Source organism: Hemicordylus capensis, chromosome 1 (assembly GCF_027244095.1).
Source record: "Hemicordylus capensis ecotype Gifberg chromosome 1, rHemCap1.1.pri, whole genome shotgun sequence".
Classification (NCBI taxonomy): Eukaryota; Metazoa; Chordata; class Lepidosauria; order Squamata; family Cordylidae; genus Hemicordylus; species Hemicordylus capensis.
Window position 1 is genome coordinate 99,452,352 of NC_069657.1, and position 19,909 is coordinate 99,472,260.

Consider the following 19,909-nt stretch of genomic DNA (forward strand, 5'->3'; position numbering starts at 1 on the left):
ATGGCGGTTGCTGGTGTCTCCCTTTTGCTTGGTTTAGAGGCCAGGTCTGCTCAGCGTTGGGCCCCCCAGCTGTTTTTGGACTACAGCTCCATAATCCCCAGCTACAGTGGCCAATAGCCAGGGATTATGGGAATTGTAGGCCAAAATCTGCAGGAGGGTCAAAGTTGAGCAGGCCTGGTTTAGACTGTGAGACCCTTTGGGACAGGGAACCATTTTCTCATTTCTTTTACTATATACATAATTTTGATATCTGTTTTGTTGAACAGTGGTACAGAAATACAACAATAAGAAAACAAATGGCATCATAAGTTGAATGCTGCAAAGAGATGCAGCTCTCCATGTGAACAATTTTCCATGACAAAGATATTCAAAACACATTCAGGATTATTGATTCACTTATACCATTGCACCCCAGGGGTATTGCCTGTTGCAATTTACAGTTATTTACTTTTCTTCTTGCATTTTAGGAAATCAAAGAAATCCACGTGACTTTTACATGATCTCCTCAAGAGAAACCAAGCTTTTAGAAATATACTGGGAAATATTAGTCTTGGCTGCCACTTTCCTGGAGCTCAGCAGCTGCAACAGCTGTCGTCATTTTCTGCATTAGCAAGCAAGGTTTCTGTGAATTTATTTCAACAGCCTAGAGATCTGTGCCAGCGATTGGCTTGACCAACTGTTGTTAAAAAATTATCATGTAGACCTGACTATCTACTGGTATCTTTGAGGCATTAAGATTAGAATACTTTTAAAGATACATGGATTTTCAAAGTTGTATGTGTGTTTCCATAACAGTTGGCATTGAAAAAGATGACAAATCCCTTAATTTCTCACTTTAACTTAAAGTAACAAGGTCCTCTTGTACTTCTTAATATTTGGCATCCTGTCTAAGACAGCTGTTAACATGAATCAAAAGATAGCCAAATACCAATAACGTACAGTATTTTCTCCTCAGAACACTTTAATTGTTGCTCTTATAAAAGCAAAACCCTGATAATGGTAACTCACATGATGACTACCATGACTCAACTGATAACAAGGGCCAAACTACACATTCTATTAATGACATGCTCATTTCTTTGCTATACCAACTGTGGGAGGGTTCGGGGCTAATCCAGATCAGGACTATAGCAAAGGAGAGAAGATTTTAACCCTTTGCCCCAACCACATTCCCACTCTGGATCAGCACCCTCACATTGCTGCTATTTTCCCCAGAGGCCACTAGGTTTCAGGGGCCCTAGGCAAATTGCCCTCCATGGGTTCTTACTATATAGGTGGTTTCTGAGAGAGATGCTTTATCACATGGTGGCAATGACCCAGAGATGTTCTCAAAGATCAGCAGTGGGCCCTTCTGACTCTGGGTCCTAGGCAGCTGCCAACCACTGCCCCTGGCCCCAGGAGGAAAGCTCCCTTTATTGATTGATTGATTGATTGATTGATTGATTGATTGTTGAATTTCTATACAACCCCAAGGCGGTTTACACAAGTTTAAAACATACAATGAAAATGAAAATTAAAATATTAAGCTAAAAAAAAAATCTAATTTAAAAACTATAAAATACAAGCATAAAAACACATAGACACAAGAATAAAAACACATAAAAGCCACATAGAAACGGTCATGTAATTATTGTCTTGTTGATTTCAAGAAGGTCTCGTTTTCCTGCAAGACCTATAAGACTAGAGGCCTGGAGCCAACCATTTGCATGGTAAATGTCAATCAGTATCTGAAGCACAGTCCCCTCTAGCTGCAGCTCACCTTTTTGGCCTTCCTGGCTCAAAATCCCCCAGTCTCCCAAATTGTCCTTGTGTTTTCACTCCAAATGCACACAATCCTCCTGTGCCTAAACAGCGTGTGAGAAAGTCTCCTTCAGCCCCACCTTTCCATTGGCTGCCACCACCTCATTGCCTATTTCCATTTTCTTTCAAGTTTTAATGTTCTCTGCGTATTCTGCCCTGAATTCCTTGTTCTAGGGATGCAAACTAGACATGATGGTGGTAGACGCGTGTTTCTTTTCACAAGTCCAGCTCATTCACATATAAAGTGGGCTGTGGATGGGGTTTTGCGGGATATCTTTCTTTAACAGTGAAAGAAGCATGCAAGAAAGGGGCACCGAACTCTCCTCCATCTGCCCCACTCTCACACTTTCCCTGCCCTCATGCCTTTGTTCCAGCCACCTTCCTCCATTTTTTACTTCAGGTGTCAGAGTTAGGAATGGAGAAAGGTTCCTGGAGCAATCAACTGCATAGGAGGGTGAGTGTTCAGTGACCCTTTCCTTTTACTGTCAGCAAAGCCTAGCCTGCCTCAGGACCACCCCACAAATCCGTACCCTGGGTTTATGTTTGTTTGTTTGTTTGTTTGAGCAAATATACTCAGATTTGCATGCAGATTTGGGTTAATGTGTGGAGACTATGGGGAAGGAGCCAGTGGGCACAATCACTACACACGTCCACATGTTCATTTTCCTCTTTATTGTCATGTGAAAAGGGCTATTGTCTCTCTCTTCCTAAACTGAACGTTGCTATTGGCAAGTCTGTATGCTTAAGCTTTTCCAACAGGCTGGCAAAGATTATTTTGAGTCTTTCCCAGCCAAATGAAATTCAGGAGTTGTACATATCCCTGGTTTTGATCAGCTTTCATTTCTTGCTAGGTTTCTGTCACTGAGTCTGGATAAAGTTGTGAATGAACTGTAGTCTGCTCACAAAGCTCTCCTTAAAATCAGCTTTTTCAGACTGGCATGGTGGCTTAACAAGCCGACTTGTTGATTCTGCTGGACTCAAAAGATTGTTGTTTGACTCCTGGCATCCCCAGTGCGATTGAGAATTTTGACTACAATAACTTAGCAGAAACTTTCCATATGTCCCAGTGCCAGGAAAAGGGGGATACTCCTTACAACAGTTGCTCCCTTAGGGTGAAGGAAATTAGAGGGAGGGAAACATGGAGAGAATTACAGCTACCATACACTACTGAGCTGGCTCATGTGGTGATATTATTGGCTGACAAAGAGTTGGTCCATAAGAATTCTGAAGCCACATCATCTTTTGGAGAGACGTGTGATGGTATTTTTAGGGCACACTGTTGCACAGAGCATATAGAATTATATGTGTTCTGGACTGTAATTAAGAATGGTATTGTATTTCTTTGCACTGTATAGCAAGCATTCTGGCTTAATGACTGAGGCACAGGCTAAAATGGGAAGAGATCTGCACCCTGTTGGAGCCCAGTTTCTTAACAACCGCCTAAGGGAGCTTTTTGCAGTACTGTTATATGATTCAGGCAAGACAGACCTGGCAGTGCTTGAGGGAGCCTGTGATGTGGAAAGAGTCAGTTCACCTATTTTCAATGAGGTCATGCACCCCTGAAGGACTAGGTTTGTAGCCAGGACATTCTCCTGGACTTTACTTTGCTATTTCCTCTCAGAGGGTAGCAGGCCCCCCCCCCCGAGTATGCCCCTTCTTTCAGGCTCTTCCTGGCAACTATCATCCATGTTTTGCTAACTTCCCACTTGCATGAGTGAAATGCATTTTATTTGGGTCTTCCCTTGAAGATAATTCTGAAGTGCAGCATTCTGCAGCCAACCTTTTGGTTAGGGAGGCAGCAGAGGGCATCTTTCTTAACACCAATCTGCAGGGTCTGCACTGGCTACCAATTAGCTCGCAAACCCAATCCAAGGGGCTGGTTATTATCTTTTAAATGACCCGGATCCTGCCTTCTCCCATTCAGTCCTCCCTGCCCACTGAGGTCAAGAGAGTAGGTTGTCTTTGGGTTCCTCCCTTTCCAGAAGTTCAGTTGATGACAACTTAGAGCCATATTTTTTCAGTATTGGTGCTGACCTGTGGAACTCTCTGCCTAGAGCAGTCTCCCTAGCTATACATTAGGCTCCTTTCAACCACTCTATTAAAACCTGTCTGTTTCCGAGGACTTTTCCCAGCGTGATTGAGGCTGGATAGCAGGCCTCTGCTACAACATGACTTTGTATGCTCTTGGCCGTGTGGGTACCAGTTCAGAGTGTTTGTACCTGGTGTCAGACACTCAGAACAGAATGGGGATTCTGCTGGTGTACTGCCCACCCTACTGCCCAGCAGTTCCCTGCCTGAGCTCATGGAGGTGGTCTCAGACTTGGTGTTGTGGACTCCCAGGATGACTTTTCTGGGCAACATCCATGCCAAGACTGCCTTGTCTGGGCTGGCTCAAGACTTCTTGGCTTCCAGGACAACCATGGGGTATCCCAACATGTTGCTGGCTGAACGCATGGCTCAGGACACACTCTGGATTTGGTTTTCTCTACTGTGCAGGAGGATGGTGATCTGAATTTGGGAGATGTGTCATCTATACCCATGCCATAGTCAGATTGCTTCCTTATGAAGCTTAGATTTTCATTGTCTAATTACCTCTGCAAGGGTAGGGGACCTATTAAAATAGTCTACCCCTAGAGGCTAATGGATTCCAGTGGGTTTCTGAAGTTTATGGAAGATTTTCTGGCTGGTATGGCTAGTGCTTTAGTCAGAACTTTATTGCTCTCTGTCGGGGGGGGGGGGGGTTGCTACTAAACCAAGATGAGGCAATGGCCCCAGGCAGCACCTGCATCCTGGGGCAGCAGGTTGTAAGCATCCTGTCCCTGACCACCTGCCTTGCCACTTGCAGCTCATCACCTGCCACTCAGTGAGCCGGGTCTCACGATCAGTTAGACACAGTTTGTAAAGCTAAGCATGGAGAGCGGGCTAAGCCCACTCTTCCCACAGACAAGCAGGGCAGGAGCCCTGGGTGGCCAGATCGGCCGCCCACACAACTGCCAGCTCTGTGATGGAGCCGGCAGGGGCTGGAGAGTTTGGGGGCCACGTGGCCCCCGGAAGCTCCAGTATGCCTTGCGTGAGTGCGCAGGGCATACTGGGGAGACCCCCCAAGCCAGGAGGCTGCTTTTCAGCCTCCCGCCGGGGGTCTACTTGTGAGTATCCATGCCACGTAGCCACGCCGCAGCTACTCACAATCCCAAAAACCGGGTTTTAGGGGCGGGCTACTTGATCGGGTTATCTGCTCAAGAACCACCGGGCCCATAGCTGAGCCCAGTGGTTCTCACAACTGTAGAAAATCGGGCTAGCAGAGGCTAGCCTGATTTTCTAGAATTGTGTGAATAGCCTCAATGTCTCTGCCAGCTGGTGCCATTTCCCAGCTCGACAGATTCTTTTCTCTCTCGCTTACTCTGAGTAAGCTGTCCAGTGCTGCATTAGCCAGCTGGGAAATGGCATCAGCAGCAGCAGCAACATCAACAGCAACAAATAGTGAATAGAAATGGCGGGAAGTGGGGAAAGAACAAGATGCCCCAGGCAGTGCGAGTGTTCACCTCAGGCAGCACAGGCACTCAAGATGGCCTCAGTGGCAGATTTAAGGATTAAGATTTAAGGCAAAGTAGGCATTTGCCTAATGTGGCAAAATTTGAGGAATGGCTTTGTTGCTCCTCAAATTTTGCCACTCCTCTCTGAGGGCGAGGGGAAAGTTCCTCCTTTTTTCTTCTAAAAACCACCGCTCCGTGGTGGGATGGCATCAGTGAAGGCTTCACAGCAACAGCTGCGGGGCGGGGGCATGAGGGGAAAGTCCCTCCTTTTACTTTAGAATGCCACTGTGTGGCGTGATGGCGTGGCAGTGGCTGTAGCAGGGAAGGTGATGGTGTGGGGAGGAGAAAGTTCCCCTTTTACCTTTGAAGCAACACTACTGCATGGCGGGGCAGCGAGGAAGAGCTCCTTCCAGCTCCCCTCCCCTCTCCCTAATGACTGCACGCCCCCATCTGCAGTCCGTCATCTGTGGAGAAAGGTCCAAAACGGGCTGCAGATGGGGGCATGCAGTCATTTGAGAGGGAGGAGAGGAGCTGGAAGGAGCTCTCCCTCGCTGCCCCATCATGCAGCGGCATTGCTTTAAAGGTAAAAGGGAGAACCTTCCCCTCGTCACACCACCACCTTCCCCACTGCAGCTGCTGCCTCCCCATCCTCCCATGAACTTCCCACCCCCCTGCACTTCCTATCCCCCCCTGCACCACTGTGTGGCCTTCGCTGCCCCAATCCTGCTGCACAGCAGCAGCTTTTAGAAGAAAAAAGGGGGGACTTTCTCCTCACCGCTCCTTCCCTCCCTGAGGCAGTGGGGGCAGCAAATCCTTGGCCACCTATGGGCAGCAAAAGGCTTAATCCACCCCTGTCTGGCCCTGCTCTCTGAAATAGAGAGGCTGCTCTGTAGCAATGATGGAGGAGAAGGAATGCTTACTTTCCTCCACCACTGCATCCTCTCAGTGTCATCCAGCAGAGTTTTCTAGGTAGCACTGGGCTTTATGAAATATGGCCCGGGAGAAGATGTGGTTGGATTCTCAGTAACACACTGAGGTGAGTTTGCCCAGCACTTTGAGGGTAAAGCCACTTGTATTCATCATGACTTGGACTCTGAAATTAATGCAGTATCATTGGTGGAAGTGTCCAGAATATTGTCTGGTCTGGTTTTGTTGGCTGAGTTTCAGTTATTGGAACACGAGGATGTGGACAAGGTGTTTGTTCAAGTTCAGCCAAACATTTGTATGTTTGACCCTTGCCCTTCACGTCTTGTTAAATCTAGCTGGGAGGGGATCTCCAGCTGAGTCCAGCAGTTGTAAATTCATTATTGAGAGAAGCAGGTTCTAGCTTCATTGAAAGACACTATTATTAGACTGCTCCTGATGAAACTCCTGAAGGACCCAGAAGATGTTAACAACTTTAGGCCTATGACTAGTATCCTCTTCTTGGGCAAGGTGCTGGAGGAGAGCTGGTCTTGTGGTAGCATGCATGAATTGTCCCATTTGCTAAGCAGGGTCTACCCTGGTTTGCATTTGAATGGGAGACCACATGTGAGTCCTGTAAAACATTCCCCTTAGGAGATGGGGCTGCTCTGGGAAGAGCATCTCGATGCTTGCTTGCAGAAGGTTCCAGGTTTCTTCCCTGGCATCTCCAGATAGGGCTGAGAGAGACTCCTTGCCTGTAACCTTGGAGAAGCTGCTGCCCATCTGTGTAGAACATACTGAGCTAGATGGACCGATGGTCTGACTCCTATGAATACAAGTGGTACAAACATTCCAAACACTTTTGGAGAAAACTGATTATCTAGATCCATTTCAATCAGGCTTCAGGCCTGGTTTTGGAATGAAAACTGCCTTGGTAGCCATGAGGGATGCCAAGAGAGATAGGTGGAGTTTAATCCTGATGATTCCCTTGGCCCTCTCAGTGACTTTCAATACTTTTGACCATGGTATCCCTCTGGATAGGCTGTCTGGGCTCGGAGTGGGAGGCACTGCTTGGTGTTAATTCTACTCCTACCAGGATGGTCATTCCCAGAAGGTGGTGCTGGGGGATTACTGCTTAACCCCTTGGCAGTTATGCTCTGCAGGATTCCATTCTTTCCTTGTGCTCTTGTGCTCTTTAACATCTCCATTAAACTGTTGGGGGAGAGGTCATCCCGAGGTTTGGCTTGAGGTGTTATCAGTATGCATATTAAACCCAGCTATATCTCTTTTTTATCAGATGAGGAGGATGTGACTTTCCTAAATCAGTGCTTGGGTGAGATAATGGACTGGATGAGAGGGCATAAACCGAGACGCAGTCCAGGCAAGACAGAAATACTGATGATTGGTGTTTCATCCATCCAGGTGAGTGATGTTTAGCCTATTCTAAATGGGATCACACTCCCTCTAAAGGACCAGGTTCTCAGTACGGGGGTGCTCATTGATCCAGCATGGTCACCAGAGGCTCAGGTGGCCTCTATGGCTGAAACCTTTTCTCAGCTTTGGTTGATACACCAACTGCAACCTTGATGGAGATAGCTTGGCTACAGTTATTCACACTCTGGTAACTTCCCCTTTAGATCACTGCAATGTGTTGTGTGTGGGGCTGTCTTGAAAAATGGTTCAGAAACAGCAGTTAGTCCAAAGGAGGGCCACAAGACTATGAATAGGGGTTGGGCATTTTGATCATATTACACTGGTGCTTCGTCCATTGTGGGACACAGCTTGCCAAGCATAAATGCACTTTGCCCCTTCTGTGACCCCTGTCAATTCTGTTTCTGGTGCTGCCACTGGCAATGAGCAGTGCCATGCAAGGGCATGTAATTCTGCTGTCATGCCCAGTGAAGAGAAGAGCCAGATCTCCTGGGGCAGTGCATTTGATAACCCGGACACTGCTGATGTGAAGACCTGATCCCATGTCCCTGTCTTTTATATCTCACAGGGTGGAGGAAGATGTAGCAGGGCCTCTCCTGATTATTACAGCGTGCAGGCAGGTTCATTTGGGAGGAGACAAGAGGTTGTATATTATGTGATGAAGCTCCAATCTATTGCAGATTTGGAGCCATTTGTAAAGGAAGTTCTTTCCTTACTGTGTCTGGTTTGGACTGGGATGGCAAAAAGTGATGCTTCTTTGCACAACTGGGTTGCTTGTACACCTGGCTTTCTTATTACTTTTGCACATGCCATAAAAGTCACTGTATTCTTTCAACCCACAGTAGTTTTATGTGTTGCCTGCAATAAAGAGAGCCTGCGAAGCAGCTCAAGTGAGAGATTCTTGATTACAAAACGTTTTCTGTCTCCTGCTTAAAATGGCAGAAATAGTTTGAAAATAGAGTGAAATCTCAGACAGTCTTGGTAATAAAGCAGGCATTTACTGTACAAACCATGTGATAGTCTGCAGAGGCAGCTCCCTAGCTGTCCCCGAAGCGAATACTGTTCTATGTATATGTGATTTCCGGTAGATATTTTTCCATAGTATATAGTGTGATTTTTAGGGAAGCTAAATTATCTACCACCTAAAGAATTGGACAAATATGCTTTAACTTTGTTCCCAGCTGTTCCAGTAACAATGTACTTAACTGGTCTCAACTAGAGTCTGCCTCTAAAACCGTGAATCCATCTACCATATATAGACAGTCCGCAAAATAAAAATTAAGCATGCCATTGTTAACCTAGTTTTCTTAAACAATAGGCCTAAATCCATATTAATGATTTCAAAAAGTGACCAGGCCTCACCACCTTTTGTCCTCTATACATTAACTATCCAATAATCAACAGTAGCTGTCCTGTACTCTAGTGTCTTTAGCCTAATTCAGTGGGACAGATATTTATCATCACCCTTGAGTTGGGAGACCCATTCTGACAGATCGACATCCTTATTTAAGTAACAATGTTGTAGACAGTAGCTACTAATGAGTGGAGTGACATAAAGGTCTGTTAGATGGAAAGCCAGAGAAAAACTGAAAAAGGGCACGAGGGGTTAATGGGACTTTTCTATTCAAACCTCCTGGGATGTGTAATTATGTTCTAATAAGGAATGAATGTATTGATTAGATTCATGTGCAATTGTATTCATACATTCAGCACTGCATGCATATAGTCGGTAATTGTGCATGCTTTGAATTTCTCCAGTTTCTGTTCTTAATACATAAAGCACGTCTTTAGCCAGAAACATACAGGCTCCTGTTCTTAACCATTTGCTCCACCCTTTCTGTTTGAATTCCCAGTGATTTCATTAGTGCTACAGTTCCATTTTTACTGGGGGGAAATACTTCAGTTTTGGCCCACAAAAACAAATGATACAGTTCAGGCTAAGAGCTCATATGTAAAAGGTGGAGCACAACTTGTAAATGCCCCCAGTGATTCAGACAAAACTGAATAAATGAATCTAAGGTGCAGCTCTTAAAGAATAAATCTGCAGCTTCAACTTTGTGTTAATGGTGAATTTTTCACTGTTCAAAGCATGGGAAATGTTTTATAGCTGCTTTCCTCATAAACACAAAGCAATCTTATGTCTGTTTAACTAAGCTTTAAACAACTCCAATTTTCTCCTTCTCCTTTTCCCTCTTGTTCCTTTCTGACTCCACCCCAACACTTTCTACAGGATCCCCACAGAGACAAACTTCTAATTAACAAAACATAAAAGATTGTTAGATAGAATACAACAGGAAATTTAAAGGCATATGAAAAATTATCTCTTCAGAATATAAATCAATGGCACACTACGAAAATGAGGAAATAGTCAATTTAAAATTAAATCTGATCATGAGGAGACATAATAAGTATCCTGATGTAGCAGGCTGTATTGATATCGCTGATTTGGACAGCAAAATTTTGTTCTTAGGATTTTATAAATACTTTCAAAAATTCCAGTAGTGTACATAGCCATATAAGTCCAAAAGGCCTTTTGTTGATCCGTATATATATCTAGAGTTAGCCTTGCAGTGAGAAAGTACTTTGGGTCATAAACTTAGCCTTTCATTCCTGGGACAGCAGAAGCTAGAGAGGTAGCAAGAATAACCAGCTGATGAAGGTTTAAATTTTATGTGTGTCAGGGACAGTTGGCATAACCATGCCATTAGATGAGATAACAATCAGTAAACATTCATGTAGCATAGGAATATCTATGGAAACACATCAAGAGGGTTAGGGACTGTGTCTTCAAGCTCAAGATTTCCCTAAAAGTAGAATTGCTGGAGATTCAGAGTCAATGGACATAACTGAGTGGAGATCCCCCATACTTGTTCTTATGTACAGGTGAAACTCGGAAAATTAGAATATCGTGCAAAAGTCCATTAATTTCAGTAATGCAAATTAAAAGGTGAAACTGATATATGAGACAGACGCATTACATGCAAAGCGAGATAAGTCAAGCCTTAATTTGTTATAATTGTGATGATCATGGCGTACAGCTCATGAAAACCCCAAATCCACAATCTCAGAAAATTAGAATATTACATGGAACCAAGAAGACAAGGATTGAAGAATAGAACAATATTGGACCTCTGAAAAGTATAAGCATGCATATGTATTCAGTACTTGGTTTGGGCCCCTTTGCAGCAATTACTGCCTCAATGCGGCGTGGCATGGATGCTATCAGCCTGTGGCACTGATGAGGTATTATGGAAGACCAGGATGCTTCATTAGCGGCCTTCAGTAATTCTGCATTGTTTGGTCTCATGTCTCTCATCCTTCTCTTGGCAATGCTCCATAGATTCTCTATGGGGTCAGGTCAGGCGAGTTTGCTGGCCAATCAAGCACAGTACACTGTATACTTTTCAGAGATCCGATATTGTTCTATTCGTCAATCCTTGTCTTCTTGGTTCCATGTAATATTCTAATTTTCTGAGATTGTGGATTTGGGGTTTTCATGAGCTGTACGCCATGATCATCACAATTATAACAAATTAAGGCTTGACTTATCTCGCTTTGCATGTAATGCGTCTGTCTCATATATCAGTTTCACCTTTTAATTTGCATTACTGAAATTAATGGACTTTTGCACGATATTCTAATTTTCCGAGTTTCACCTGTACTCCTCAGTAGCATCTGTGATGTAAAAGACAGGCCTATGTTGTATTAAAGAGAGCAAATAATCTTGTGTTTTACTATTGTGCTTCCTTGCCCAAAGGACTATGAAGCTTTGTCCGTGAACCTTTCTCTATAAAACCCTACTCTTAAATTTATCTATCTATCTATCTATCTATCTATCTATCTATCTATCTATCTATCTATCTATCTATCTGTCTGTCTGTCTGTCTGTCTGTCTGTCTGTCTGTCTATCTATCTATCTATCTATCTATCTATCTATCTATCTATCTATCTATCTATCTATTTGAACATACAGCCTTGTCTCACCCCAAGAGCTCAGGGATGGTATCATATGATAGTTACAACCTCCCCAATTACAGTGATTGTACCCCACCTTGTCTTATCAACCCTATCTCTAGCCACCCAAACCAGTTTGAGTAGAAAGGGTTTGTTCCACTTCTGGAGGGACCAAGGTTTAGGCTCTATTGAGTCTGGAAAGCAAAGTTATTCTAGAGCTGAGGGGTAGCCACTGAAGAAGCTTCTTACATTTGTATGCAGTGCTGGTCTTGGTTTGGTGCATAGATGACAAGTTTAAGAGGAGGTTTCTGACTATCTTAAGGTCATGACTGGACGTCTCTTATCTCTTAGCTGTGCTGCATCCTTGGTGTTTAGGGCTCACCAACGTATTCAATTAAACATGAGAAGAAACATGCAGCATTGCAGTGTTGGTGTGATGTCCTCCCAGTGTCTCAACCCTCTTAGAATGCATGCTGCAGTGTTGTTGTACACAAGCTGAAATCTCTGAACCATTATGAACCATAGTTCCCCACATATGGCTGGCCAAGTAATAAGATTTGGTGAGGCAGCCACCTCAGGCAGTGGACTGGCAGAGGTAGTGGATTGCCCGTTAGTCACTTGTGCTGGTCTCTTCAGCCAGCTTGCCACCTCCCCATAACTTTATGCAGAGGCAGTGTGCAAGCCACCACCACGGGTCTCCTCTTCCTCCTCCTCTGCTCCTGCCTCTAGCATTTTCAAAAACCAGAGGGGAAGGGAGCAGAAGGAAGTGCAGAGGAGACAGTAGAGGGCAGGGCTAAAGTAGAAAAGTTAGAATGCTGGGCTAGTACAGTAGAGTGCTGCTGTAGCCCAGCATTCTAATGATGGTGGGGGTACCCTAGAGTAATATCACAGTCCCAATCCATGAATTCACTCAAGAGCAGCACTGCAATAGCTGTCCTCTAGAATGAAAGCCCAAATTATATGATCTGTTTCTCATATATTTGAGTGACTTTGGCCTTTCCTTGGCCATAAATATCTATTTAATTAATTAATTTAATTATATTTATATACAGGCCAAAACTTATATCTCTGGGTCCATGATCTCCAGGAACATTTTAGTGTGAAATGGGCAGTAACACCAGGCAGCAGTATTGTGATCCAAGGTGCAGGAAAATGCTGCTGTGATCGTGGAAATAGCCACAAGTTTCCCCCCATTATTGCAGGCACATGTAGAGGAGGAGAGTCACAATTCCTTTGCACTGTAAGGAAAATTGACTATGGGCCGGTTCAGATGAAGAAGGGTCTGCTGCAAACCTACATGCAATAATGTTGGGATCTCTCATGTGTACACACCCGTTCCATCATCACACAAGGACATATTGACATGATCATGCCTGTTACTTGCCCCTCCAGATGCACTACAAAATCCATTTAAGCAGGGTTTTCTTGCATGTGTAGAGGAGTTATTTGGATCATCACCCCTCACACACGGGGACATTCTCAACATAGCCCTAGAGTTATTGTGTGTAGGGGTGGCTGTGGTCTGAGGTTCGTTTTAGCCGGCCCTGTGTGAACAGAGCTTCAGCCCAACTGTGGGCTAATTTTATGAGATAATTTTATGAAAGGTGCTATCTAAACAGCTTCAGGCCAAATAAACTGTGTCATGAGAGAGTCTGAGTTTCTTCACTTGTGAACACCACCTAATTGAGATACAGTGATTGTAGTCCAATGGCCAAACCATGATAAAGAGTTAGAAATGACACTAAACTATTCAGGGTAGTGAAATCCAAAATGGATTATTAGGCGCTCCACATTAGGTGAGTGGGAAACAAAATGGCAAATGTAGTTCAATGTAAAGTGTAAAGCAATGCATACTGGGGCAAAAAAACCTACTTCAGCAGGGGCGAAGTTGACCCCTCAGATGGGGTCTGAGCCATCAGTGATTGACCAGGAGAGAGATCTTGGGGTCATGGTGGATAGCTCATTGAAAGTGTGGCAGTGAAATGCGTGGCAGCTGTGAAAAAGGCATATTCCATGCTAGGGATCATTAGGAAGGGGACTGAAAAGAAAAATGCTAATATTATAATGCCCTTATACAGATCAATGGTGCAGCCACATTTGGAGTACTGTGTGCAGTTCTGGTCACCGTATCTTAAGAAGGACAATGTAGAACTGGAAAAGGTGTAGAAGAGGGCTATCAAGGTTATCAGGAGCATGAAGCACCATCTTTATGAGGCAAGGCTACAACATCTGGGGCCCTTTAATTTGGAAAAAAGGTGACTATAGGGAAACATGATAGTAGTGTATAAAATTATGCATAGAGTAGAGAGAGTGGACAGAGAGAAAACTTTCTCCCTCTCTCACAATTTTAGAACCAGGGGTCATCCCATGAAACTGAAGGCTGGGAATTTTAGAACCAAAATAAGCAACTTTTCACACAACACATAATTAATCTATGGAATTCTCTGCCACGGGATGTGGTGATGGTCACTAGCTTGGATGGCTTTAAAAGAGGCTTAGACAAATTCACAGAGGACAGGTCTATCAATGGCTATTAGTCTGATGGCTATAGGCCACTCCCAGCCTTGGAGTTAAGATGCCTCTTAATTCCAGTTGCTGGGGAGCAACAGCAAGAGAGAGAACATGCCCTCACCTCTTGTCTGTGGACTTCTCAGAGGCATCTGGTGGGCCATTGTATGAAACAGGATGTAGGACTGGATGGGCCTTGGGCCTGATCCAGCAGGCCTGTTCTTATGTTCTAATTTTGTACTTTGTGCTAAGAGCATGAGACTTGATTTATAGAAAGGGTATGCTGTGAAGCTCAGATGAAGATAGGGAAGCTTTCCTTATAATCTCAGAAGTAATTCTTACTTATATTTTTAAAAGTACGCCTCACTGACTTCAGTGGGGCTAAGTTCAAGGAAAGCTCCATTGAATTCAGTGAAACTTGCTTTTGTAAATATTAGCAATGCCTCCCGTTTGAGCTCCATAGGTTCCCTCCATACCCATACCAAGTTTTGTGCTTTTATCACTTTTTATTTTTTTGCTAAGCTGCAGTACTGTTGGACTGCAGCCTGAATGTCATCTTAACTGATCTGGAGATAGAGCTGTTATCTCCAGTGTAGGAGCTGACCTGCACTGTACCTAGTGCCTTCAACCTTTGTTTAAATGTCTGCATTGTAAATCTTTTATTATATCCATGTCCGTGATGATGGGTGCTTGACTACTCCAAGTATATTAATAACTTTTAATAAGTAGTAGTAGTAATATAGCTGACATACTGTGCAAGAGTATATCAGCATAACACCATGTTTTCAGGAGTAAGCTCATTGTTTCCAGTGGGCTTTCTCTTGTGCAACACAAATGCAACCTTACAAGGTTGATATACTCTTGCACAGTATGTCAGCCAATAATAGTAATTTGTCTGAATATGTCTTGTGCTTTTGAGAAAAGAAGAATATAAAGTCAATGAATAAACATGTCTTCATATGAGAGTCTTGTTATCTGTGCTAAAATGCAGCAACAAGAAAGAAGATCGATGTTCTCTTGTGTCAAACAGCATTAAGGAGGGGGTTTGAAGGGGCGGGGAGCAGAGGTCTTTTAAAATTGGCCAAATGATCATAACTCTTGAATTTGAACTCTGACCTTTACCTAAGATCCCAGGACAATTAGTTTCCAGTGGCATGACATTGTAAGACCCTTTACAATAGCCTGGAGAATGCATGTCGAATTCTTCATACCTGCATGTAGAATCAGTCCTGCTATTAGACTATGATCTATTTACAGTCATTTAAATGAGATCTTTATATCACAGTGAATTGCCATCAAATCCTATTCTTTAATTGGATAATTTACTTCTCAAGCTATTGGGATACACAGAAGACAGTGTAAAGTAACACTGACTTAGCAGAATTATCCTTTCTTGTTCCACCTATTAACACTGATGTCAGCCTAAGCCTTTTCCCCTTCGCGGGCCAATCTTTCATTCAAGCCATAGAAGATCCTGAGAAAGTTTGCTTCATTTCTTTATTTTTTTCCTTTCCAAACTGTTGAGTGAGCTCCTAAAAAGTTATTGAAAGGGCATTACCCAGCCTGACACATTCCATTTATTTCAATATGGTAACAATGAGAGAAGATCTAGTTAAAGATATTGCAAAAGCCTTATGGGATACTTAAAAAGATTTTTCTTTTTTTAAAAAAATGTAATGCATTACAATAGAATACTTTGTTTTTGTAGAAGGGCATTCTGTATTCTCCAAAAAAGCTGCTGACTTAATCATTAGTTATGATGAGAAGAGATTTAGTGGTCTCTTTCTTTACACTGTCAGTGAGAACAATGTGGCTGAAAAAGCCTATGCTTCCCATTATAAATCACTATAAGCTCCATGAAAATTTCTGAACTACCCTGGGGTTTAAGTGAGCAAATACTCTGTGGTGTAGACTCCCAATAGCAGCATGTTATGCGAAGCACTATAGTTTTTATGAGATGCTGCGGTATATTGCAGAGCTGCTGTGCACAATTTCTATTGTGTAACACATTATGAGTTGCTAGGGTTTGATGTACAAAGTAACACTCCTTTGCCTTCCGTTCCAGTTCATGGGAATCATGTATTTTGCATCGAGTGTTTTAAAAAATGGGTTGGAGGGTGGGGGAGTAGTATGATTTCATGGGAATTGTGTAAAGCTGGGGGAAAGGAATAAATCCTCATTTTCAGCCACAGCCGTTTAAAAGTTAAATGTACGATAAAAACCCATTTTATGTTAAAATACTTTGTATGTGGTCCAGAACAGAATTATAGATGATGGATAACAAACCTGCCCATTCGAAAATAGGAGCATACAGACGATGACAGAAATGATCTCTTTGCAGCTTTAAGAAGCAACATCAAATTGTAATATCATACAATGACATTTTCATTCTTGAAACATTTCAATAGAAGTATTTAGCCCTGCTGAAATCTTAGGCTGTACGGCCTAACACATTTTCCCATGTGTTCATTCAGCATTACTCATGGGCAAGTGCTTTTGAGGCGGGGGGTTACTGCATCCTGTACCTGTTTTGGAACATTTTATAATCTGCTACATTTTATAATCTGGTGCATTAATCCGGTATGGTTCACAATGTAGTATGTCAGGTCCTGCTACATTTATACTTCACTCTGCATATCATATTCACTTACAACTTAGCTGGATTCTTTCTTTCTATCTATCTATCTATCTATCTATCTATCTGATACATTTGTGTACCACCCAAAACATATATCTCTGGGCAGTTTACAACAAAACATTATAAATTAAAACAACATTAAAAACCTTTATAACATTAAAATAATTTAAAATTTAACACAACCTTATTAAACACTTGGGTGAACAAATGTGTCTTAACTGCCTTTTTAAAGTTGTCAGAGATAGGGAAGCTCTTATTTCAACAGGGAAAGCATTCCAAAGCCTTGGGGCAGCAGCAACGGAGAAGGCCCATCCCTGAGTAGCCACCAGACAAGTCGGTGGCAACTGTAGATGAAGCTCTCGTGGTGATCTCAATAAGTGATGGAGTTCATGGTGAAGAAGATGTTCTCTTCAATACCCATTTGATGATGGACTACAGAGAGGAAAGTTACAAGAGTGGAAGGAGAGTACTGCTCACCTTTCCTGTGTGTCACATTCACTAAAAAATTGGCCCGTCCTCACTTTATACAGAATTGGGGCAGACTAGATTTAAATAAATTCATTTATTTACACTGTTAAGTTTAGTTTGAGCATTAGCTTTAGGAACATAGGAACATCAATCAATCAGTAAATCTTTAGTACAGACTCAGGCCAGCACACGGTAAAAGGAGCATGTAACAGATGATATTAAAAGCAATTAAAAGCAGATAAAAGCAACAGCATCTATGTCTATTAGCATAAAGATTGTAAGTTTACTTTGATACTAGTATAAGATCAAAAACTATGAATATCTGTAAAAAATGATAGCTATACAATTGCTAAAATACTAGTGTGTGACTACAGAGTCACAGTAGTGCTAAAATCTACGAGATGCTGTTGAAAGTTACATGCTATAATCAATAAATTGCTGCAATGCTAAAATCTGTGAAAGAGAAACTGAGACTTTAAAAGCAGTGGGGCTGAATGACTGAAAAAGTTAGTTCTTGCTGGTGGTCAAAGCCTGGTGAATTCTGCATGTTGCTGCGTAGAATTTGGCAATATTGTATGTTAGAGATGGATTACAGTCTGAGAATAATAGGGAAACCTAATATTGGCCTGAGCGTCCTGGCGACCTGTCAAGTAGTGAGAGAATAAGGTTGTTTCATACATTTCTATAGAACAGGCAGTGAAGGAGGACATACTCATTAGTTTCAACTTGTCCCAAGTCACAGAGGCACAGACATTTTGGGAAAGGGATCTTCTTGTATCTTCCTTCAAGGCCAAGGGAAGGGCGTCACAGCAAGGCAGGGTAAAGGCCCATCTTCTGGATATGTAAGGTATTCAGCAGGTGCTGTTATGTGCCTTAGACTCCTAGAGAGAAGAGAGTTCAGGGACCTTTCTAGTTTGGTTTAGCATTCTGCATCTATTATGCGCTGCTTGATAAGTGTTCTGGCCTGCTTGTAACCCAGTGAAAGTAGGTGGGTAGGGGAGAGTCAAAGTAAGGGTAGTTTCATAGATAGGGGTCACTTCCATGTGGATTGGAAGTAGTCCATCAATGTTGAGGGGTCTGTGCCCATTGGGAGGAGGGATAATCTCAGCCAGTAGTTGAGTATGGGCAGCCAGACTCTGGCCTCCACTTTCACTAGGCCTGCTCTATCAGTTGTAGAGCAGCATTAGAGACATAACAAGGGACTTGCAGTACTGCTCTTAGGAATTTGGATAGGATGAGCTCTAGATGGGCAAAGTTGGAAAAGGGACCAAGCTGGGCATGATATAGAAGTTGTGCCATCGACTTAGCTTCAAATAGCTTAAGGGCTGTGGGTATGCATTGGCCTCCTTTTGATCCAAAGAATTTCAGAATGGCAAAGGCAAATAGGATCATAAGAAGCTGCCTTATACTGAGTCAGACCACCATTGGTCCATCTAGCTCATTATTGTCTACATAGACTGGCAGCGGCTTTCTGCTGCCTTATTTGTCTTGAATTTATTGTTGCAGCATATTACGAAAAGATTTTTGTTTTGTGAAGAGAGGCAAAGAGTTTTCTTTTTCTTTTTGGTAAAGCACAAATGAACAAACAAAAAAGAGTATCCACAGCAGACCTTTTCAATTTGTCCAAATTTCACATCAGTATGCTATGGAAAACTTGAATCAGCATTATTAGCATTATACTGTCTCTTTTAAAAAAACACAAAACAACCCTGTCACAGTTTACTTAGATTGACTTGTTTCTGTGTTTTTCCGGTAACCAGAACAGACACATCTCTCTGGTCTATGTGGGATAGCAATTTGGTTCTGTATGTAAATGACAGATGTAGAAACCATCTGCAGAAATATGCCTTCATGACATGGAAGCTTATGGCTTTCTAAACTATTTACTTAGTGTAATGTTCATTACTTGGTATCTTTTGCCATTCTTGAAATTCCTGTGAAAGCAGTTATCCAGTTTTCAAATCTAAGTGGTTCCTCGTAAACTATGGGCTCAGATCTCAAGATTGCTCAAGCCTGAGGAAAATGAATTGCCTTCTTTCTGTTTTACTGCTGCATGTGCCTTTTTTAAGCTGAGTACTGAAATCTCACTATGGGTGTTTTTTTTAAAAAAGCTATATTATTATTTTTAAGTACATGCACATTAGACATTTCTTTAAAAGGTCTCTCCCCCCCCCACACACACACAAACACACACACATACATACTAGGAAAGACAAAAACAGTAGCATATTGGTCTTAGCCACAGATTTCTGTTACTGACATTGGTTTTGGTATCACCTAATCATTGATGCGGAACAATGGATACGAATAGACAGTTGAAGAAACTGGAATGCAAGCCTCACACATCTTGAGGAGAATAAACTGCAAATACTCCCCCAGACTCAGCCTGTTCAAAGAGAGTTGTGAACACCAATTTGGGTTTTGGAATTTGGGGTGCCACTGGTCTGACATTGTTTTTAATCTGGCCCAGCCTGTATGCATTTACCTCCATAATGGGTTCACATTGTTGTACATTTGTAAATAAAAGATTATTACAGCGTTTCCATGAGTCTCAAAAGCTCCTTCAAAAGACACATACTCTGTAAATGTCCATTGCCCTTTCCCTGCTTGAGGAAGCAGGAATGTAAAACAATATTTCCCTCAGCAACATAGCATATCTAAAGGTATCAGCTGA

General features: G+C 42.7%; 1 long non-coding RNA gene across 1 annotated transcript; it reads left to right on the forward strand.

The window, feature by feature from the left end:
* The first annotated feature begins 473 nt into the window (after nt 1-473).
* LOC128339519 (uncharacterized) lies at nt 474-8,473 on the forward strand. The gene is made up of 3 exons (XR_008313066.1): nt 474-618; nt 7,534-7,658; nt 8,236-8,473. It is a non-coding gene; the product is annotated as an uncharacterized LOC128339519 (long non-coding RNA).
* The last annotated feature ends 11,436 nt before the right edge of the window (nt 8,474-19,909 follow it).